The 24,983-nt window shown below is 31.6% G+C and overlaps 2 pseudogenes; one reads left to right on the forward strand and one right to left on the reverse strand.

The window, feature by feature from the left end:
* Positions 1-1,362: 1,362 nt before the first annotated feature.
* The window catches only part of LOC148206582 (uncharacterized), a 94,057-nt pseudogene continuing 70,436 nt past the window's right edge, over positions 1,363-24,983 (reverse strand).
* LOC148206583 (dol-P-Man:Man(5)GlcNAc(2)-PP-Dol alpha-1,3-mannosyltransferase pseudogene) lies at positions 8,300-8,791 on the forward strand (annotated as a pseudogene).

Consider the following 24,983-nt stretch of genomic DNA (forward strand, 5'->3'; position numbering starts at 1 on the left):
TTTAGTTAACTATAAAATTTAATTGTGCATTTGCTTGTCTAATTCCTAAAACTAAACAACTTTGATAGTGTTAAAATTGTGAGCATATCAATTAATTTTTCATGTAAGATATTAATAATAAGATATAACAGGAAGTTTTAACAGCAGTTATGGTAAATAATGCAGTAACAATTCCTATTGATAATTCGATGATACACCGTCGGTAGATCAAATTTACAATTAAATATAGATATCAAATTTCCAATTAAATATATATAATTTTATGATAATATAACTTTTTATTTATATAAAGAATGTAACACTCCACTTTGGTGTGTCATATCATTCATGTTACCCTTTTAGTTAAATATTTATTGAACATTATTCAGTAAATTGTCTAACTAAGAAATATGATGTATGGTCTGATAGCATATAGTCTACTATACTATCTTACAGTTATAAAATATTCATATGCATATAAAGATACTTATATTCTCTATAATTGGATTTTTACAAAATAATATTAAATATAATTAACATCATAAGATTTTGTTTCGAGGAGTATAAAATTCTAAATACATGTTACACATTTTCCTATAACTAATATAACATTAAATTTATTGTTGTATATATTCACCTACAATATTATCTGCTCTCATTATATATATCAGAGTAGAAACCACAAAAACAAAACATAAAGGATAAGCTAAAAAAAAATGGATGAATATATATTATTAGTAAAATCATATATTTCACTAAACATATAGTTCATAATGCACATACACCAATCACTAACATGAATTTTATAGGTGACATCATTGTCAAACTATCAAGGCAGAAGAAAAATATATTATAATATGACAGTCTTTTTAGAAAAACTTGTTTGTATTTTGCAGTCCTTTACATAGGCGGCATAACATATATTTATATTAATGTGAGAGATTTCAAGAGATATGCAATAAAAGGAGATATTATAGGAGATTTCCTATTTATAAAGAGTAATTGTCGACAATTCTTAATAACTATTTATAAAAAATATAAATAATCTACTAAAGACATAATAAAATACATTTATACACATTAACATCCCTCCTTAAATTGATACTAATAAGTTAACCAACAATAATTTGCCAACAAGGAACTGATGCAACTATCTAGTTATAGCTTTGGCAAATATATCAACTAACTTGAAGATTAGTGGAGATGTGAGAGAGAAAAATGAAATTGTTATTATATGCTTATCAGATATAATACAATCCAGTTCAATATGCTTGTTACATTATGAAACGTGGGATTTGCAGCAATCTGAATAACACTTGTATTATCATCATTAAGAGGAGTAGATTTAGGTTGTGAAAAACCAAGTTGCTCCAAAAAACTACTTCACACAACTTCAGCACAAGAAAATGACAATGAACGATACTCAACCTTAGTAGAAGATTTAGAAACATGATCTTGCTTCTTACATTTTCAAGAAATTAAGGCATCATCAACAAACATACATAAGCCTATAGTATACTTATGAGTATCTGGACATCCTGCCTAATCAACATTACTATAAGCCATAAGCTATAAAGATGAGCCTTTGGAAAAAAAATAACTCATATGTAAGTGATCCTATAAAATACTGGATAATGCAACAAATATAAGAAAAATGAAGAAAATAAGAAGAATACATAAATTGGATGACTTGGTGAACAACATACGAAATGTCAGGTCTACTAGTGGTTAGGTAGACAAGGCTTCCTACCAAACACCTATAGAAAGTGGGATTTGAGAAAAAATCTCCTTCATTTTTCATGTACTTGGCGTTTACTTCCATAAGAGTATCAATTGAAGTAGTTCCATCTAAACCTGTCAATTTGAGTAAACATTGAATGTACTTCTGTTGGTTTAAAAAAAGGCCATTGGATTGGTGATGTACCTCCAATTCTAAAAAATATGAGTTGTCCAAGATCTTGTAAAATGTTGCATGTAGCTCAATATGCAACTTTATAATTAGCCCATGATTAGTTCTTGTAACAATGTGATCATCCACACAAACCAAAAGGAGAACTATATTGGTGGAAGACTTATGAAAGAAGAGAGAATAATCATATTGACTTTGAGTGAATGAGAACTTAAGTATTGTAGTACGAAACTTCCCAAACCAAGCCCGATGAGCTTGTTTAACCGCATACAAAGAATCTCATAGCTTGCAAACATTAGTAAAAGAAGGAATCATGCTAGAGGAAAGTTTCAAGTAGATTTTCTCTTTGAGATCACAATGAAGAAAAACATTCTTCGCACCATTTGGTGAAATGGCTAAGACTGAGAGGAAACAATAACAATGATTGTTTTGAATATATAGTCATCTTGGCAACATGAGCAAATGTCTCCTCATAATCAATTCCATACTTTTGTCTATTACTAAAGCTATTTATCAAGCTTTATAGCGATCTAAAGACCCACCAAAGTGAAACATGATAGAGAAAATCTATTTACTTCCAATAGGCTTGATCGTGGAAGGACAACACACAATGTACCAAGTATGATTTTCTTGAAGTGCTTGTAGTTCTTCTTGCATTGCCTTTTTCCAACATTCATTTTCCATAGCCTATGTATAACTAGAAGGAATAGAAATGTAAGACAAGGTAGTTGATAAAGAGACAAGTGTAAAATAACCATACCAATTATGGGGTTTTGATGATCGAGGGGATTGACGAAGAGGTATAACAAATGTGACAGGATCTAGTGCAAGAGTAGTGATAGGATCAAGTGCTGGAGCAAAATCATGAAAGGTATTAGGAAGGTGATGATGATGTCTTTCATACCAAACAAAGCTTGAACCATTCCATAGTTTGTGAAGAATCTAAAAGTTGTGGCATAAGAGATAAAGATGAATTTAACATGTAACATATGATGGAAAGAAATACTAATTTTCAAAGAAAACCACATTCCTGAAAACTCTAATGCGACGAGATTAAGAATCATAACAAACATAACATTTTTTATTAAGAGCATAGTCTAAAAATGCACACTTAACAAATTGGTTAGTTAGTTTGTGGTGTTCATGAGCAGGAAGGTGCATAAAATAAACACAACCAAAAGTACAAAGATCTGAGTATGAAGGTGATTTGAACCTCATTATCACATGGACTGATTTAGGATTTTAAAGGTTAGAACCTTGAGGAAAATTTGGAAAAATTGGTGAAAAGGTTGATAGTATTTTACAAACGTTGGTAACTTGGGCTATAGAACTTCAATTGGGGTGTTTCCAAAACGAGGTAAAAATTCATGTTTCGAACTTCAATTTTGGCTCAAGAAACACTTAATTTGGACACGTAGAATGAAAGTTATGGCTATAACATAAACCTAGTAAAAATGATGAAAGGTGGAGAAAATAATCACCCTTTCCAAGGGAGGCAATACACAAAGGATGGGAAAATCCTTTGATACAACAAAAGGTTCTTGAATCACTCAAGAACTTAGGAAAATCATTTTTACTAAGATAAAAGAGTTAAAATTCTAATATTCTACATAAAAACTTCACTTCTCTAATTTGATGAAAATGGTTAAGCTTATTAAAAGCTTTAGCCACCATAATTACAAAAGAGTTAGTGGCTGAGTGTAACTAGAATTTATGGTAACCAAAAGCCACCCAAAAACATTAAACTTTACATCCTTTTGGTCTTTCAAAGATTGATGACTAAGTGACATATTGAGCCTTATTACAACTTAAAATAAAACCAAAATAAAGCCCATTAATTGATTAACCAAAAATATAATTTGGTTAGCCAAATTTACAAAGGATTGGACCATTATTTAAACAAACTAATTACTTAAGAAAAAAAAAACAGCAGCAAAGTGGCGTTTTAATTGAGGCTTGTGGATGCGTGCAAAGTAGGTTATCAGCAAATAATATAGTAGATTGTACATGCAACATATGTGTCTTTATCATTTTTTTGTTTTAAACGTTGAGCATTTAATGCCATTTAATGTTTGCTTAGAACAACAAAGTGTTTTTCATTTCCTACCGTTGAGGTAGTGTTTAATAATTAAGCTATTCTTCAAAAGATACAAAGCTTTGAATAGGAACTTAATCGTTGGACGAAGTAATAGTTTAGCTCATGTATCATTTACACTTATACAAACACTTTTTGTCATTTTTCCTTTTTTAGAGAAATGGCGTTTAACATGTTATGTTTTCCTTGGTGTTTTAAGTTTAGGCTTTTAAAATGTTTTTGTAAAAGATATTGTTTTGACACTTTTTCGTTTTCTTGAGAGTTCAACTGAATACTCCTTTGGATATAGTAAGCTTACACGTTTATCTTAAACTCTTTTAGACGCTTTTGACTTAACAGTCGTTTAACATTGCGTCTGGGTGTTTTGATATAGGTGTTTTTATGTTTTCTACAATCCTAAAGAATTTTCTAAGGTTTTTCTATTTTGGGGATCCTTGAGCCTAAGTCTCGTGTTTCATCCTAACGTATTTTCATATTCTTATTTTGTTTAATGTTATTTGGTTAAATTTTAAAACATGAGAGCGTATAGACGTATAGATGATTTTGTCTTAAGAATTTGTAATTTATTCAAGCTACAAAATGGAAAAATCAAATACAGGAGAAATCAAAGAATAATTTAAGTGTATGTTGTAAGACATAGGAAATATAAAATATCTAGAAAGGTGGTATGAGTGTGGATGTCATTAATTTAAATAAGAAAATATAAGTTATATAGAAGTGAAGTGTGACACAATTGGTTAGAGCTCTTTGTTATGGGTTAGTGGTCATGCGTTCTATTCTTGTTGTGTGAACGTATATTTGACAACATTTGCAATATTCAATTAGAGAATATTTCTTTATATATAATCAATCATCTTTGATATTTGATGAGTGCATATTTATGTCCTAATCTAGCCTTTAATCTTGGATTCTTAATTGATTTTTGTACTTTTAAAGAATATTTTAATTAAGATTTTTTATAATTGGGTTTATTGAGCATGAAATGCAAAAACATGATAAACATAGTTTTTTAGTTGCATAAATATTGTTTGGATATTTTGAGGTGTGTCAGTGCAACTATAACTAAGTTATGAAGTACAGAGAAAAACACTAGAGGGGGGAAGGAGGGTTGAATAGTGTTTTCAAAATAGTTTTGCAAAGCAACATCTAATGGTTTGTAATAAGAGTATACAAAGGTGAACTATGTTTAAACGTTGGGTGTGTAAGATAAATAAATAAATATTCTTTGAGACGATGTTATAGGAAACCTAACAATAGCTTGGTCGCAAGATTGCTTCTCAAGCTTTTTCTTATGTGGAAAAAGAGATATTGCCACATGGAAAATCTTTCTAAAAGCATAATCCTCTTAGGCCCATGGGTAGAGTGGTCTCCAAGTTTCTCTTTCTTCTCTTTTGTGACACACCTCTAGGGTTTCTTTGGTTATAAATAAAGGTGCCCTCCCCATGTAAAAATCACTTTGAGATTAGTAATAAAATGCTTCCAAAATATTGTGTCGTTCTACTTGTCTCCAAAGTCAAGACTAGAGCATCCCTTTCAGGTTTTCTCTAGCCACCCTTCCTCTTGAGTTGACACAACATTTTTGGAGAGCAACCAAAGACTATATCATACCTTCACCATATGCGCACCACTTCACCATTTCCATATAGCTTCAGCACCCACCTTGAGCTTATTTTTATGTTTGGTGCAACCTAGCTTGGAGAATGAGCCATTAGGGAGGAGGAAGAAGAAGAAGATAAAAAAAGAAAAAAAATAAAAGGAAGAGGTGGAGGAAGAAGATTATCCAATCACGATGTTTATCTACTGGTTTTACCAACAACTACTATCTATCAGTAATTAGCAACGAATATTTACCAATGAACTTGTGGTTGTCAATAATTACCAAATGATTTTGCGATCAGTCGATAAAATTTATTAACGATCACTTTAATGATGAATTTCAAGTTTGAATTATTAATAAATTTTTGCTATTATTGACTGATTGTATGCATTAATAATATGTGATTTTCTTGTAGTGATTTGTAAACATGTTTCAAATCCTTATTGTGCAACTAATACAGTGAAAGGAACAATATCTCTTATATTAAGGACAACTTCATGAGTCGTGTTGCAAGAAAATGCATTTTATCCATTTAGGAACTAATCCAAAAAATTAGTTCCATTACTAATTATTGAATAATTAACTCTAAAGGAGGGTTAAATAAAGTCATCAACTCTTTCTTATAAATAAAAAACTAGATTGTCCATTGAACAAGCAAAGATTAAGTAATAAAACAAATTTATACTTATTCACTTAAATTTATAGTCCTACACCTATTTTTTTTTCTTAACAACTCTTTAAGAAGTTGCATTAATCAAACTGAATATAATTAGTACACAAATTATTCCTTATTATTACCAGCATACAAAACATTCTTAATTATTCATATCAATCTCTCTTTAAGACTATCGAGCGAAGAAATAGAAAGGTTTAAAAATCTTGAACTAAAGTTGGATCACTTAGCTGCTAATGAATGTTAGAAAGTTGAATGGTCAGAGTGACAAATAAACTTATGAATGATGTATACAAGAGAGGTTCTAGTTTCAAGGGTGCTAAAGAGGGAGGTGTAGGAAGTAAGAGTGGTGGTGGCTATGGTTAATTTCTTAAAACAAACGTGAAGAATATTTTTGTTTGAAATTTGTAAAGAGGGGGTGCAAGTAGAAAGTACATCTGGAGAAGCAAGGGGAGAACCAGGCTTTCATTTTAAATTTGGTTGATAATATAAGGCATGCCCTGAACTATAAAAACCATAGCAATAAATTTCGAAGCTATATGTAAACAATGAATCTTTAAGACAAATATATTATGATAGCTGAAAAGACATTACGTTAAAAATAAATTATCTATCATGGTTTTAAAAACATAGGTCCAACCTTATACTTTTCTTAATTGTGCCATATATAAGTCATTGTCTGATTCAAATACAGGCCTCTTAAAATAAATGTGTACCTTAGTAGTTGCATAATGGTTGGGTTAGGTTAAATTGTCCATTCAATATGTAGGTTGCTTTTATTTTTAATTTTAAAGTGAACTTATTGTGCGAAAAAGTTACAAGTTTTATTCATAACCAGATTTTAAAAGTGATTTATCATTATAGCGGTTTAATTCACAAGTTTTTATGTATGTACAAGTAAATTTATGAATAATTGGATAATTTAATGAGGATGCAAAAGAAGTTATTTGACAGGCAAATTTAACAAATTATATATAACGTCTTAAATATTAAATATATTTTTAGTCTATAAAAATCAGGTTATTCTTGTCTTTCAAATTTAAACTTATTTTTTTAGTTATTGTAGTTTAAAAATCCAAACATCTTATACTGTCAAAATAAGTACTTTAATACAAAAAACAATGATTGAATATTTGATTAGAAGAATACAAAAATTTAATGAGATGAATATCTTGATTCTTAATTCTTTATATTAAATATTGTTAAGTTTAACATAACAGATACAACAAACATTCTTAAATAACAATAAAGGAAACTAATTTAAAAAATATGAAAAAACTGAATGTACCATTAAATTTTAATAAAGGCTAAAATTATAAAGTATGAAAAATTTGAACCTATTTTATATTAGAAAAATGGGTTAATGTGTCAAAAGGTTCTTATTTTCGTCTAGAATCCCAAACAGGATCCTTTCTTTTTTGGCGTCTCAATTGAATTCTTATTTTTATAAAATTGAATCAAATAAGACATTTCCGTCAAATTGATCAGACGGCGTTAAGTATTGTGTCACCTGGCATGTTGACAGTGTTGTTTTATCACACGTGTCATTAGAAACGTGGGTGAAGTCTATTATTTTAAATTTAAATTAAAAAATTAAATTAAAAGAGTGGAAATTCAAATACAGAAAGGCCAAAGTTCAAAATTCAATTATAGAAATCATCATTCTCTCTCAATTTTAAACCTCTGTTCTGCTGTTTTGAAATTATATTAAAAAAAATTAAAAAACAAAAATATATTTTCTTCTTCTTCCTTCACTAACTTCATCTTCTAAGAAGCCTGCACCACTACAAAACCACTTTACGAAGCCTGCACTAGTGGTGGCACCAGAACACAACCATGGGAGATCGCGGAAATGTCAAACTATTGGAGTTGGGAGGACATCGATTCGTTGGTCTCACAGTCATTAAACAGAGAAATAAAAATCTGGTGAAATAAAAATCTTTTTGGAATTGAAATCTGGTGAGCCCATGAGACGAAGTCCAAAAATAAAAATTAGAGAGAAAGAAAAAGTGAGGGCGTTGATCGTGGAAGAATGATAAAACGGAGATGAGTGGCAGAAGGTTGAAAAACAGATAAACCATGGGCGTCGAATTGGTGGCGCTGTCGCCACCACCTCCGAGATCGGAAGGAAAAACCGTTTTGCTCCAAAGCCCCAAGATACCCTTCTCACTGGCTCTTCTCTTCCCTGACGCCCTCCTCGTCACTCTCGCTGACGCCCTCCTCGTCAGATACGAAGATAGATTGGGACGCTTACATGTCACAGGTTAGCAGATTTCTCAAAGGGGAGAGAGACTTTCGCAACCTCAAAGGCGACACTGGTCCTCTCGTCTACCCTGCTGGCTTTCTCTACATTTACTCTGCATTTCAGTATCTTACCCAAGGACAGTTTACCCTGCTCAGGTCACGCATTCAAATTATTCTATTTCTCATTCTACTCAGTTAATCTGGGCCCTTTGCTTGGTTTCTCTATCCAAGAGAGTTCATTCCATCTTCGTGCTTCGTCTGTTTAATGACTGTGTGGCCATGACACTTCTTTAAGCAAGGGCGTCCAATTAACTGTAACCTTATCCATTGACATCTACTCGAACAACTTTTGTGGATGAGTGACGAACCCTAAAATTCAAAATTTCCCCAATTTCATTTCCATATCATAATTGCAGAGAATGGGCTTTCTTAATTGAATTTTCTACTTTGCCCTTACTTTATTTGAATTTCCACTCTTTTAATTTAATTTTTTAATTCAAAATTTAAAATAATAGAATTCATCCACGTTTTAAATGACACGTGTGTTAAAACAACACTGTCAGCATGTCAGGTGACACAATATTTAACGTCGTCTGATCAATTTGACGGAAAGATCCTATTTAATTCAATTTTACAAAAATAAAGACTTAATTGAGACGCCAGAGAAGAAATGGTCGTATTTGAGATTCGAAAAAAATAGAAATCTATTGATACATTAAACCTAGAAAAATTAAGGAGAGATGTTGAGTTTAGGTTCCAATGAATGAGGCCCCATCCTTGGTTAGATGTTAGCACATGGAGTTACTTATCTTCATTTATAGGTGTCAGAAACCACTTGGTTAGCACGTCCAAAGTTGATGCACAACAAAACAGTACAGATCACAAGACTTCAATGTTCTGTCTCCTACAATGGAAAAAGACCCAAAACTGAATTATAATTATTTTATCCCGTATTTGCAAATTTAAATTTTTTAAAACTAATTCAGCTATTAACGTGTAAAAAATATATTAATTTGTTTTAATTGAATTTAATTATAATTAAATTAATTTTAAATTTTGAAGAAACTATTTTTATTAGTTTATTCCCTTAAGGATAGTTATAGAGAAATTTTCTGCAGACAAATTTTAAACAAATGAAAAATTGATAATTTTTATTTATTTTTACTTAAAAGTATATACTATTATACTATTATATTATTAAATTGTGTATTTAATCAACTTATTACAAGACTAAGTTGAAAAAATAATTGAAAATAATATAAGAACTTTCCGGTTTTAGCACATCATTCACCTAAAATAAACCTCCGACCTTCCCATTATAAACTGCACATCCCAATTCCAATGGCATGTGAAGACCCATGAATCTTAATGTTCCTATCTACCGCTTTATCCGCACTTCTCTATAGTTATGATAAAAGTTGAAGGCGTTTGATAGGCACAGAAATTCCGTTAACAGTAGATATTTATCATAAACCAACCAGTACAGCACATAAATAAAAATCAAAGGCTTTGCTGGAAATTATTTTGCATTCAAGTCCACATTATTTTTCATTAAAATAATCTCAAATTCTCTTTTATGTTTCCATAGGCAACTTCAGTTGAAATTTTGTCCTAAATTTTTTTAAATGCAGAAGAATGAAGTGTATCTCTTAGAGTTGTCAATTATTATATCATATTTTATGGACTATTATATAGAGAGAGTTAATAAATCCATGATTCACGGATTTTACAGCTTTGGATTTTTACTTACTAATAAAATAATTTATACAAAAATTCTCAATAACTGTGGAAGCAACTAGAGATAACAAAATATCCTGAAGTTTTCATCCTCTTATTCAAGCCTTACCAATTTTTTAATTTCTCTCATGTAAAACTACTTCCAATTTATCAATATAATTCTTCTTTTAACTTTTGTTTCCTGTGTTTAATATGAACCTTTTTACTAATTAACAAAAATGAGGGGAATGTATGAAACATGAAGAATCTTTTAATGATAACAAAACTTATAATGAGACAAGAGAGATAAGTCTAACATAGTAATGTTTGATAGCTAAAGATGATTAGAATATATTTTTAGATAAACATTGGACATAGGAAAGGCTAGCTAGGCTAAAAACCTTATTAGATTAGATGCTCATAAATAATTATTAGACTATACCATGATCTTTACTGTCAATATATATTTATTGGACTAATATTTGTTCAATGAATAAAAGCAAATCATAACAAAAACACAAGTATTTATATTATATTTTGTAGACTATTATTATGTATATAGAGTTAATAAATCCATCAGATGATTCAAGGGTTTCACAATTTACTAATAAAATAATATACAATCATTTTGAATAACTGTCGAAGCAACTATTGTAGAAATCAAAAAATATCATGAAGCTTCATCCTCTGATCCAAAGCCTTCTACTCCTAAATTCTAGGCTTGCTTTGTAACCATTTTTTAATTTCTCTTATGAAAAACTACTTCCAAGTTATCAATAGAATTCTTCTTTCAGCTTTTGTTTCTTGTATGTAGTATCAACCTTTTTATTAATTAACAAAAATGAAAGGGAATGTGTAACACTCCAATTTTCAGGTGTCATGGGTTATTCAAAAACAGTAATTTCAACTTTCTATTATAACACGAAAATGTATTTTTCAAAAACCTCAACATTTAAACATTGTATAATTTATTCGAAGAATATGAGTTTTAAAAGACTTGTCCAATTACATTATTCAAATAATGGAAATAACGAATGAATTAAAATAACTCTAATTACATTGTCTTAAATTTAACAAAAATAGATTTCATTAAAAATCTCAAGTTTGTTCCCCGTCCTCTCTCGAATCTATCATGTCTCAACACCATCTTCAATATCATTTGCTTACGTATAACAAATTATACGATCATCATCGATAATATTATTCACAACACACAACACTAACATGTTTGGAGTAAGCTACCGATAAAACAATCATAATAATAATAAGATTTAAACACAATGAATGTATCAACCATAAACCACCTCATACTCGATGGTAATAACAATAAGATTCCTAATCCTCTAACATAACAACTTAATCAAAATAAATTACTTAATTCTCACTCCTTGATCGTTAGTCTTTTGTCCTTGACCATTGATCCTTGATGTCGTCATTAACATCTCATACATAGACCCTTGTTTATCCACTCATTAGTACCTATACTGACTACTTACTATACAGTTGACTTGCTGACTCTACAACTGCATTTTTGATAATTTTGGTAAAAGTTGTTTGTGTGGAGTATTGAAGATGCTCTTCAAAGGATCTTGATGTTAACATCATGCTGTAAGATCTTCTTGAAGGAATGAAGAAATGAATATTACCTACAAGCATAAGTAATCATTTATAATTGATGTGGATCTTAGGAGGATGGTAGCACTAGTAAAAATTATGCTTTTTAACTCGTCCAATAGACTTCGGTTTAAGGAAAACCAAAGTCTATGAGAGAGCGGTGGCAATTTTGTAGTTTTGATGAATTTATATGCCTCGGTTTAGTAAGGACCGAAACATATAAACTGTGTTTTGGGCTATTAACTCGGTTAAAGGTAGAACCGAGACTTTATTTTGGCGTATTGACTCGGTTAAAGGTAGAACCGAGGCCTATTACCCCGGTCAAATCAGTCACACCACACCTGACCTACTCTCATCTTCGCTTTTTCAGTTTACACAAAACGGTTCTTTCCTCTGGCACTCTCATCTCCCCTTTTTCATTTTCATCTGGCAGAAACAGAGAGGGCGCGATCTCTCTTCTCCTCTCCCACTTGACAACCACGGTGCGAGGATGAGACGCGATGGTGGCCGATGTCGAAAGCGGAGGGGAGGCGCGATGGTGGCCGGCGTCGAAAGCGGAGGGGAGGCGCGATGGTGGAGACGAGTACCGCGACGGCGGTGATGGGAGGCTCGCCGATCTAAGGCGTTTGACGAGCAGAGAAGATGGTGCCTTGGAGATGATGGGAGGTTCACCGATCTAAGAGTTGAACAGAGTTCCTTGGCGAGGTGGTGGCGAGGTCGTGGCGAGGTTGCAGCGAGGTCGCGGCGAGGGTGTCCTGCAACGGTGGCGTTGGCGAGCAACGAAGAGGTGGTGGCGAGGCGTCCTGCAGCGGTGGCGAGCAACCTCCCTTCTTCCCCAAATCTTTTCTTCTTCCCTAAATTCTCATTGTATCAAAATCCATACTTTTTTTTCTCTGTTGTTTTGGGAGCAATTTTGTTAAGGTTGATGTAGTTGATTTTTCTGTGTTATTCTGATATTTGGTTCTATGTTCTGAGATTTGGTTCTGTGAAAGGGAAAAAAATTCAATAACCCTTTGCTATTCTGATATTTGGCTTTGTATATCTTCTGAGATTTGGTTCTGTGAAAAGGGAAAAAAATTCAATAACCCTTTGCTTGCTTGGACTGTGCAACAAAGAGGGAGAAGTGGATTGTTTTGAAAAAAAAAAACACACAATTTGCCTCAGTTATTTAAGAACCGAGGCATCATCCTGTCTCTTTTTAACCCGGTTTAGAACTGAGGCATAAAGCCACCCTCTTTTACATCATCCAAATATGACTCGGTTGCAGAACCGAATCCTATAAACAAAATTAACCGATGTCATTTCCTTATCCTGTACTAGTGTAGGATCTTGATCAACTCAAGGGGATGTAAGGAACTCTAGAAGGCATGGAAGACCCGTGAAGGTTGCATAAGCAAGAAGAAAGTGGATGATGGTAGGTGTAAATTAACAAATCAAGTTGTATCTATCCAAACAAAATCTTATCAGACGAAGAGTTTATAAACAAAACACTTACATTTATCAAACAAAACATACAACATCTGCACTTGCATCTATTTAGACACACAAAGTTATGTCTATTTGACTAAATTAGATACTTGTATCAGGTAGATCTAATGCACCAATGTTTTACACTTTGTTATTTAAATACAAAAATAAAAAGTATATAGAAAGTGTGGTTAACTTTAATATGATATATTTAATATTTAAAGAAAGTTATAATAGAAACCGAAATGTTCAATTAAAAAAATTAAAGTTAATAAATTTAAATTATCTTAGATGCTAAAAACATTTAAAAAATTAAAAGAAGAGTAATTTAAATTTAATGTATATAAGTATATGAAATATTGAAACACGGAAGACATAACTATCTAATCCTTTAATACGAGAAAAGAAGTACACAAAAGTTACGTCTTTGGTTTCCATTTCATGAAGGCATATTGAGTTACCAACTTACCAACATCATTAGGCAATCAATGATTCATTTTCACTTCAACTACTTTTACGGGCATTATTCATGTCTATCAATGGGTTGTTGACACGTGTTTAAGCCACGCAGTCAAGATGTTTCCTTTTGCTGAAAAGATAAAAATAGATGACGATGAAAGCGATGTCTTTCCGTTGGATACTTTTATCCGTAACCCAAATGACAAAAATGTATTGAATTGGGGACTAAGAGAAAATACCTTTTAGGCTCCACAGTCTTGATTTTAATCAAAGAAAGATATTTATTGACAACAAAATTCTTGAATTACTAAGGTTGCCTATGTGTTCTTTCACCAATTCTTTTATCACAAAATGGAATATGTTCACCATTCATAATACGTAGTGATATATGAAATTCTTTACTGCATTAATACTTTTTTTTTTGTCAAGGTTTACCAACGTTATATGAAGATGGTCAATAAAGGAACGTCATTTAAAGAAGTATGGCAACAACTTCTATATTAAATCAAATAATATAATGATGGTTTGAGAATAATGGTTTTTACAAATTACCACACGTGCATTTTACATCAATTATTTTGAACTTTTTATATTAATATTACGTCTAACGACGTAAGTAGATTTATGTTACATGAAAAATATATAATATAAATTTACGTTTTACTTGTAGTAATACAATACAAATTTATGTTAAACACTATTGTATGTGAGACATAAACACAAACACATTAGTATAAGTCATATATTATAACCGATGTAAAAAAGTTTATCATCAATAAAAAAAATATATAATGATTATGAACATTCATGAGTTTATTTCAATTTAGCATATTGCTATTAAATAATAGATTTTGATAAAGTAAAGAAAAATTAGCGAAGAGAAAAGTCAAACTTAACACAGATTAATTTGAACAGGAATAAGATTAAGCTCTACAAGTTTAGGGTGTTTAGTTCATTTAGAATTTGGGTACTTTGAACTTTTTCAACTCAATCTTCTTTAGTCCAATATATTTGGTTTCTTTGTTCACAACTTTTCTCCAACTTAATCAAAATCCTTCTTTGATACATAACACCTCAAATTGAAACAAGTTAAAAAATATTCATTTCATTGTAAATTTTATTATTGGTGGTATAAATGAACCAAGGTGATAACCTTGGTTCAATTTTGATTTTAAATGTTATGAAAGTAAAAAAAAAAACATAAACTTTTTTATGAGTCCCTAACCCCTATCAAAGATGAAGACATATTGATAGTTTCCTCCTCAAGATATGATGATCCAAAACATGAAGATGAGACTGTGAAAGTGAATGTATGGAAGTAATAGGATTGTAAGGTGGGAATGCTCTTGGTTTGGATGTTAGAAGGGTGGGATTGGTGATGTTCCGTGCTCTTAAGAGAGGGTTGGCCAACTCTCAAGGAAGGTAGCTAGAGGAGACCACATAGGATGCTCTAGTCATGACTTTGGAGACAAGTAAAATGACACAATAAATTGGCAGCAAAATAATACTAATCTCAACGTTAATTTACATGAAGGAGACATCTCTATTTATGGCCTCAAGGTGTCTCCAAACTTATAAAAGCAAAACCTAAAAATCTCAACTTGGCTAACTTGGAAATCAAGGCAAAAATCCTCTCCATTATGAGAAGGACATGTGGCTACTAACATGGGAGAATCCTCTCCATTCCTATAGTGACACATGACCAATATCTAAGGGAAATCCTCTCCATTAAGAGCATGGAACATGGCCACTATCTCTTAATCGAGTTTCCTTTGAGTATTACCACCACTTCTGGTACTCAACAACCCTAGCCGAGATTTCCTTTGAGTATTCGAACCACTCCTGGTACTTAGCAACCTTGCTAAGATTCTTCAACTCAAACTGAATTCAGTTGTAAGTAATTTAGTTTTCTTCAGAATTGTAATCAACGATTTCTTACAAGTAGTTCAGACTATATCTCTCACAAAGAGGATTTGATTACAATATAAAGTAGTCTAAATACTCGTAGGTGTTTCTCTCTTTTCTCCTACAATAATAAGCAATATAACAACGAAGTATGAGAGAATTTCTTTTCTCTTTTTCTATTCTCTTCTCTTCTCTTTTCTTCAACCCAGATGTATTCTTTTTCTTGAGCTATTTGCTTTCTTTTCTCTTGAATGCTTGTAAGATGAATGTTTCGTTGTAAGCTCCTCACTTGACTATCCTTTTAAGTTATCCTCCTGATTTTCTTTTCGAAAAACCTTCTACTTAAAGACTTCATTAATATTTTTCGTTAGACTAAACTTTTAGCCTTGATACTCGTGTTTTCTCTTTTTTTTCTTCGTACAACAACCGTTAGGTAAGTCAACTTGTCAGAGCAGACATGCTTTTTCAATACTTTGCTTGAAGTAGGTTGTATGTTCCTTTTAGGTATGGCTTCAAGAGAAGAACATTCTTTAAATATCTCCTTTGTCTCTAACGTTCACTTTTGATATTTGATTTGTAGCTCTATGGATGTGTGTAGAATAACTTATCTGTAAGGAATAGAATAATTGTTCATGCAGCAGATATGTCTTTTCTTATCACCTTTGTTGTTTTTTAACGTTGATCATTTAATGTCATTTAATGCTTGCTCAGAGTAACAAAGTGCCTTTTGATTTCCCACCATTAGGTAGCTTTTTGCAATTAAACCTTTTTCTAAAGATATGAAGTATTGTATAGAGACTTCATCGTTGGACAAAGCATTGTTTAAGCTTATGGTATCGTTGAAGTAAACGCTTCTTTTGGTTTTGTCTCTTTTTAGACAGATAGCGTTTAACTTGTTAAAACTTTCTTTTTTATGTCTTCGTATTTAAAGTCTTTTAAAGTGTTTTGTGAAAGACATTGTCTCAACTGTTTTCTTCCAAGAGTTATGTTGAATACCTTTTTCAGGTACGATGAGCATTAAGCATTTTACTTCAACTCTCTTAGACGATTTAGGCACAATAGCGTTTAGTCATGCATCTGGGTGTTTTGGCCTAGATGTTTTTCTATTACCTAAAATCCTAAGTGTTTTCCTAAACTTTTCTATGTTGTGGATTCTAGTTTGAAGTCTTTTTGTAGGTTTTTTGTGTTTGAGGATTTTGGTTCTAGGTTTTTCACCCTAAGTTGATTTTAGATTATTATCACGTTTTAATGTTATTTTATTAAACTTCAAAACATGATAGTGTTGGGTGCATAAACGATTTTTCTCTTAACACTAAGTACTAGGAGTTGTGCAAATACTCAAAGGAAATCTTGGCTAAAGTTGTTGAGTACCAAGAGTGATGCTAATACTCATTTGTAATCATGTGAAGATTATAGTGGAAGCCTTTGCGAAGGAGACTGAACATAGCTCAGTTGGAGCGATCCTGTATAAAATCACTTATGCAATTATCTCTTCTCTTGTCTAAACAATCCTCTTAGAAAAACCTACAATTGTGCTTTATTTTCTAAATCAAGAATCTTCCAAACTAAACAATCATATCCTTCAAAAGAAGTTCTTACAAAACGCTACAGTATATATTCTGAATAAAACGTCAAAAATTACTATCATTCATACATATTTACCAAGTCAAGCGTCTACGCATTTAAAGGATAATTTCGAGAGCTCGACAACATGCTATATCAGAAGGGTTGCAAGTATAGAAACACTTTTTCGTATAATATTAAATATTTGACTCGTTGGTGATTGTAGAGTACATTATGTGTTCAGAGCATTCTTGTATATGCCAACATCGCTTAATTAAAGCATTGTTTGATGGTAAAACTTATATCATGGTGTAAACCTAAGATGGTTTTTCAAAGGCTATAATGTTTAATTGTCATTCATCAGACGATGTTATCTTTAGAAGCTTTGCTTGATATAACACTTGTATTGAATAAAGAATTATTTTATCCTTAGTTTTATACAAGAGATAGACTTTTATATTCATGAGACACTAACTTGTTTTGCTTAAATAGTCTATTAGATGATTTCAAAAAAAGAAACTTTCTTTTAGATAAAACAAAAGATTAGTGTTACCATACATAGTTTATTGTTTTCTAATTTATTTAGATAGCTTGGTCTAGAAATGTTATACATAAGCTTGGCTTCATACATTATAAGTTATTTCTTCTTTGGACGTTATTGTTTTAAACAACTTCTAAAATGTAGATGTTAGGATACTTCTTGTTAGAGGTTTCCCATCATTTAACATCGATCTAAGTAGTATTTTAGATATTATATTGATTAGTTGTTTACATATGTTTCTCAAAATATATTTTGGCATCTTGCTTAGAAGATATATTTTATAAGACTTCTGCGTAGATAAAAACGTTGTTTGAGTCACAAAGAGATGCTTATCTCAGTAATACGCTTTTTGTGATGAGTCAACCTTTTAGACATCCAAACGTTGTTTGTATAACAATGTTAGATACACGTATTGTCTATTGGATTATATATTTGAAAAATATTTTCTTTCCTTAAACATTTTTCTTTATATGAAATATTTCATGAGTGTTATTTAATAAGCTTCAAAACTTGGGTTGCTAGACATTCTAATTTTGTCTCGACAAAAAATCACAATTCAAGTTATAGGTGATCAAACTAAGACAAGCATTAAGCATGGAAATCAAATACTAACTTGAATTGGAAATGCATATATATATTAACAACACAAATTTACCTATGAATTCAATTTATCACATTTAATCTCATTAAATAGGATAGCCTTCCATAATGGAGAACTTAGGGTTCTACAAAATTAGAGAATTATGGAAGGAATTGGAAACCATAGTGAAGATGCGACTCTCTCCCTAGGTTTTTCGTAGTTGTTCCATACTCCAGTTGCACCTCCCATTTGCATCAACACCTCCAATTTGTGACTCATCTTCCTCCTCAACCCCAAAAGGGTCAAAATCACCATTGATGAACATTGAAGCCTAACGAGGAGAAGGGAGAGTTTCATAGCACCTCAAATAGCCTCCAAGAGCCTTTCCCAATGGTTCTAGCTGAAGAATAAAGTGTGGGGGGAAGAGAATTTTTCAGAACCGCACAAGAAGAATGTTTAAATAACACATTTTGGCATCTCAACGACGCCACCGCTCAATGTCATATCAACATCGCTTAGCGTTGATTCTCTCACAAAAAATGACACTCAACACCATTATTTCGCCACTCAACGCTATTATTCAAGTGAATAGTGCTAGTGAATAGCGTTATTATTTTCATTGTGTTTGCAGCACTGAACATAACTCTTGTGGCACCTAGTGTAGGTATTCACCTAAATTCCATCTTTTGTTGTCCCATGTTCTTCCTTGAGTTTCGACTTGTTTTCGTCCACGAGAATTACTTCCTATTTCCTTATTTCACATGTTAAAAGAGAGATTAGAGGTAAAACAAACATATACTAACTAAAACACAAGAAAACATAAAAACAAATTAAACTTGGGAACAGAACAAGGTAAAAGTTAGGAAGTAGTTGATTTATTCACAAAAACACGTAAAATCAATCATTATCAGTGATGAAATCTTAAGGTTTAAAGTTAGAGTTTGCTAACAAATGAAAAGCTGAAAGGAATTATCCTTGAGAAAGGACACAAGAGTCGTCTCGACATTCATCCCAACATGACTAACGTGTTTAAAAACCTTAAGGAATCGTTTTGGTGGTTTAGTATAAAGACAAATGTAGCCTAACATGTTGTTGCATTCTTAACTTGTAAAAAGTCCAAAGAAGAACTTAAAAGAATTGGTGGTACATTGTAGCAATTAGACATTTTTGAATCGAAGTGGGATAACATTGCTATGAATTTTGTTACACAGTTGCCAAGGTTTGTATGAGGTCATGATGCAATATAGGTTATGGTTCACAAGTTGACCAAGAGTGTCCACTTCTTGCTTGTGAACCTGAGGATGTCTATGACTAAGTTGATATAGTTTTATATCAAGAAAATAATAAGGTTTCATGGAGTGTCATCTAGCATAGTGTTATATATGGATCCAAGGCTCACCTCTAGATTCTAGTAGATGTTGTAAGAGGCTTTGTGAGTAGTTTGAGGATGCATTTTTCTTCTTATCCTCAAATAGATGGTCAAATAGAAAGGACAATCCAATCATTAGAGGATTTGTTGTTGAGAACCTATGTTTTGCAAAAGCTAGGGTGTTGGGATGAAGTTCTACCTCTAGTGGTGTTCATCTACAACAATAACTTCTATGCTAGTATTGGCATAGCTCCATATAAGGCTTTGTAAGAAGCTACAAAACTCCCTTGTGTTCATATTAAGATAGAGAGTTAATGGTAGTGGGGCTTGAGTTTCTAAAACAAACCAAAAGTAAAGTTAATACAAGAGAAAATTAAAGCTTCACAAATTAGACAAAATTCATATGTTGATCAAACGAGAAGGCCTCTAGAGTTTGATGTTAGAGATCATGCTTTTCTGTGAGTAACACTTACAACTGATGTGGGAAGAGCTTTAAGGTCTAAGAAGTTGCCTCCCAAGTCCATTGTACCATATCAGATTCTTAAGGAGATTGGTCCAATGACTTATGAGGTTGTTTTACTTCCTCAGTTAGCTAACCTTCAACACATGTTTCATGTATCCCAAAAGAGAAACTACATGCCTCATTCTAGTCATGTGTTGAAGTTGGATGATGTTCAAGTTCGAGAAGACTTACCTTTTAGAATTAGGCCAATCAAGGTGGTGGATAATCAGATCAAGCAACTTAGAGGAAAAGTTATAAATCTAGTGAAGGAGATTTGGGATGAGAAAACAGAAAATATTACATAGCAATTTAAAAATATATATGAAGGATTTAGTTTTATTTAATTTCTTGGTAAGTAAGTACATTGTTTAGGACAAAAATTTATTTTGTTGAGAGAATATAAGGGTCTAGAAAAATTATAAGTATAGGAGTAAATGAAAGGCGTAGAGGAGATGGTTAAGTGATAGAGCTACAAAAGTTAAGGTAGAAGATTATATGGCTAAATATGTTTTTGATCCATAAACTATATATGATTTTAGTTTTTGTCCCTCTTCGAAACTTTGATCTATTTTCATCCATCTCTTTTTAAAAAGTTTCAGATGTAGTCCTTCACAACTAACCACATTAGTCTTCTTTTAACGTGGTTAACGGTGTGCCACATAACCTATTGAATGTAATAACATATGGCTACCACATCTTTAATTTTATTTTTTGAATTAAAATTAACTTTTGATGAGGTAAGGATTGCCCAACCAAGGAATACCACATTATACTTTCCCTCATTCACCCAAGATTAGGGTTTCCATGCTTGCAAAAGAGAATGGTTAAGGGTGGTCCGATGGTGGCTGATGGCGTTTTGTGATTATGTTTTAGATTTAAGGATACATGGTCTGGGATTTTCGTCTTTGTGTGGGTTCTGATTTGATTTGTAGGTTTGCTCTAATTGTGTGATTTACGATTTCGGTGGCATGATTTGGTCTGCAATTGATGCGATGTTGAACATGATGGAGGCATGAAGCAATCGTTCACGTTTAGAGATTTGATTTAAGGGTTGTCCAAAATTGAACTGTGGTAGACGAACAAGTCTGGATTCTGTGTTGGGTTTTTGTAGGTGGGTGAACATTGGTACGATTCTATGGTGGACGTTGTGAAGTTGTCGCAAAGTAGTTTGCTATAGGTGTTCGTTTTTCCTTTAGGGTTCATTATTTTTGGTTGTTGTCATGATTTAGGGTTTTCGTTTGTTTATGCTCCGGCAAGACTTAAGTGGACGCTCGTGTTCTGGTTGCTCACGGTGGAGAATGTTTACTAATTGAGGAGGCAAGGTTTATGTAGAGATTTATTACGTCGCTGACATCAGTGGAATGTGGTCGTGATTCACCATAGTTAAGAATTTGCGGTGGTTCGCGAAGTAGTCGCTCACGTCAATAGGTGGTGGCTGATGGTGGTTCATATGGTGGTTCATGGTGTTACGATTTTTAGTGGGGAAAATGATGACATGGCGATCGCGTGTTATTATATGCAGCATGTTATGTAGTACACCGTTAGCCTCGTCATAAAAAGACTAATCTTTTTAGTCGTGGAGAACTACATCTGAGACTTTTTTAAAGGAAAAAGAAGAAAATGGATCATAGTTTTAAAGAGAGACGAAAACTTCAATCACATTATAATTGATGATGAAAATCATATTTAATCTAAAATTATCAATTAAACTCAATTATTTAATTAAAAAATTGTTTGAGCTATGAAAATGAAACCTAGTAACCGAGTTTTATTTTATAAACAATACATTCTCTTTAAACACATTTCTCTTTTTTCTGTCTATCACTTTTTGTAAAATTATAAAATGATAAAATATAAAATTAAAAAACAACAAAATCATAAAATTAAAAAGTCATAAAATAATAAAATTAACGAATCATACAATTATAAAAACATAAAATTATAAAATTACAAAATCATATAATTATAAAATTATAAAATCATAAAATTAAAAAATCATAAAATTATAAAATTATAAATAAATTGATAGTTTTTTATATCAATTTGTACCGTATATTTTATCTAATCTACTAAATTATGCATATGGAAATTGGTAACTCATGATATATGTGAACAGACCTGTTTAAATGATTTTCACTTTAAGTTGATATCATCCTGTAAGATTATTTTTAAATTCCTCTTGCAAATTTCAATGTTAAAATGTTGAAAAGGATGCAATTTTATAATTTTTTATTTGCATTTTTATATTTTACAAGTTAATGTAATTATTATATTTAAAAATATTTTTATTTGTAAGATAGAATTTAAGGCAACACTTCTATCTCATCAATATTATATCATCAGATTTGACTTAAATTTAAGTTTCTCACTAAATGTATTCGGTTATGAAGATGAAACAGTTAGTTGTCAAACACAATTCTAGCAGATATTATCTTACTTTTTTGATAAATTTTAATTCTTACATTTGTTGTTAATTATTTCTCTTAAAATTTTGAATTATTTATATAGGTTATGTAAACAAGTAAATGTTAGTTAGGATGTCCGTAAAATATAATTTTTCTTAAAATTTTAGTGCTCAAAATTTAAAATGATTAGTTCCTTTTCATAAAATTCATTTTAAATTATGGAAATAATATTTGTCTTAAAAGATTAATTTCTCTAATTTTGAGGTTATATGCATTAAAGTGTTATTCTTTAATTTCTTATAAACAAAGTATATTTTATCTATTTTTTTAGTTTTGATTTTTGTTCTTAAGGTTGTTTTTGTAATGATTGTTAATAATTCCATCTTATTCTTTAACTAGAAATTTTTTGAGTTTTTTTAATTCTAATAACATTTTAAAAATGAAAGAGTAAAACTTCACTTGAGTATCTGAGGTATAAACAATGTTTCATCCATATACACTTAAAACGAGTGAAGTGTATATATAAAATGTCACTCGTATTAGCTTGAAACGAGTGAGAAATTAAATGAATTAATTGACTCTTGTTTGGTTGATTCAAACTTGTGTACTTGTGTGTTTATAATACAAAACGTAAGAGAATAGAACTTCAGATGTATATGCTTCAAACATAAGATATAAAAAAATCTCACTCGTATATTCATGAAAAGAGTTAGGAACTTAATGAATTAATTAACATTTATTTAATTAGTTCAGACATGTTTAAAATAATCTCTTATTTGCTTAATTCAAAAGGTAAAAGAATAATATTTCATATATATACTCTTAAAGCATGTGAAGTATAAGTTTAACCTCATTGTACACATTTGAAACGAGTGAGAGACTTAACAAATTTATTTAGTTATTAATTTTAAGGCTTAATACCCTCTTTGGTCCCCAGTTTCAGTGGTTAATGTCAATTAAGTCCCCATTTTTGAAAGTGTTTTTAATATGTCCAAAGTTATTCAAATTTGCGTCAATTTTGTCCCTTCTGTTAACTATTAGGAAACAGAGTTAAGGCATTGATGATGTGGCAGTAATTATTGGCAACGTGTGAATAGACTGTTGTGTGTGTGGTGACGTGTATGTTAGTAATAGAAGTAATTGTGCTGTAATAAAGGTTGGGTAGGGCACTGATTTAGGGCACACAAAAAACCAATAAGGGTCTTCTTCTCCATTACGGCACAGGTACAGTGGTAGGTCTTCTTCTTGAAATTTGTCTTCTTCTCCTCTGTGTTGTTATTGTTTACGGTTTGGATGTTACTGTTGTGAGTTGGCAGTAAGGTGGTGGTTCGTCTTTGGCGGTTTGTCTTTGGCGAGTTCGTGTTTGGTCGTTCACAGTTGGTTGGCGAAGTGGTTCATGGTTGGTGGTTGTCTCGCTTTGAGCTTCGCTTTTAACTAGCAATGTCTTTCAATCAAGGTTGTTCGTCTTGCTCGTGGGGGAGCTCTCGTGGTGCTTCATCAAGGGGATTCGTTGCAAACCAAATATGCCATTGCGGGGAGGTTGCTGTGTTGAGAGTGGCAAGAACAGTTAAGAACCAGGGGAAGCAATTCTGGGGCTGCCCTAATTACAAGGTTTGTAGTTTAATTTTTGTTATAAATTGTTTTGGTGATTAACTAGATGTTTATGGTTGGATACTTTGAACAGCGGATAAGAAATGAAGAATTTCGAGGATGCAACTTCTTTAAATGGCGTAATGATGATAATGTAGATGATGGTGGTAGTATTATTGCTTGGCAAAGGAGAAAGATTAATAGCCTGGAGAAATCTCTTATGGGTTGTCAAAAAAGGGAGAAGATGTGGTTAGGGATGGTATGTTTGATGGGGTTGATGAACATCATCGTTGTATGTATTTTGTTTAGAAGTCCATGATCGATGTGTTCTACTATGATTAATGTTGTGAAGAACACTTTGTCCTTATTGTAATATGATGTTTTGTAATAAATGAGAATAACACTTTGGCTTTATTGTGAAGAACATATTAATTTGTGGTATGAATATACATTTGTCTCATATATACAACATAAGCACGCTGAAGTTTAATTTGAAATTAGAATAAAATGAAGAAGCGGTTTAAGCACAATCATAGTAAAACCGAATTATTTTTAATGACAAAAAGGTAAGTGTCCTCTGAACTGACAAAGATGAAGGTAAGTTACATTTACTACTTAATGTGACCTGAACTGAAAAAGATGAGTACCTGTAAATTGACTATACATCACAACAAATAACCACAAGTAATTTATATTATAATTCACATTATAATCAGAAATTGGAAATCAAATTCACATCGAAAAGATAAACTGTCATTGACATTGAGATTTTAAG

This window comes from Vigna umbellata, chromosome 1, assembly GCF_029865625.1.
Source record: "Vigna umbellata cultivar VRB3 chromosome 1, Vumbellata_1.0, whole genome shotgun sequence".
Classification (NCBI taxonomy): domain Eukaryota; kingdom Viridiplantae; phylum Streptophyta; class Magnoliopsida; order Fabales; family Fabaceae; genus Vigna; species Vigna umbellata.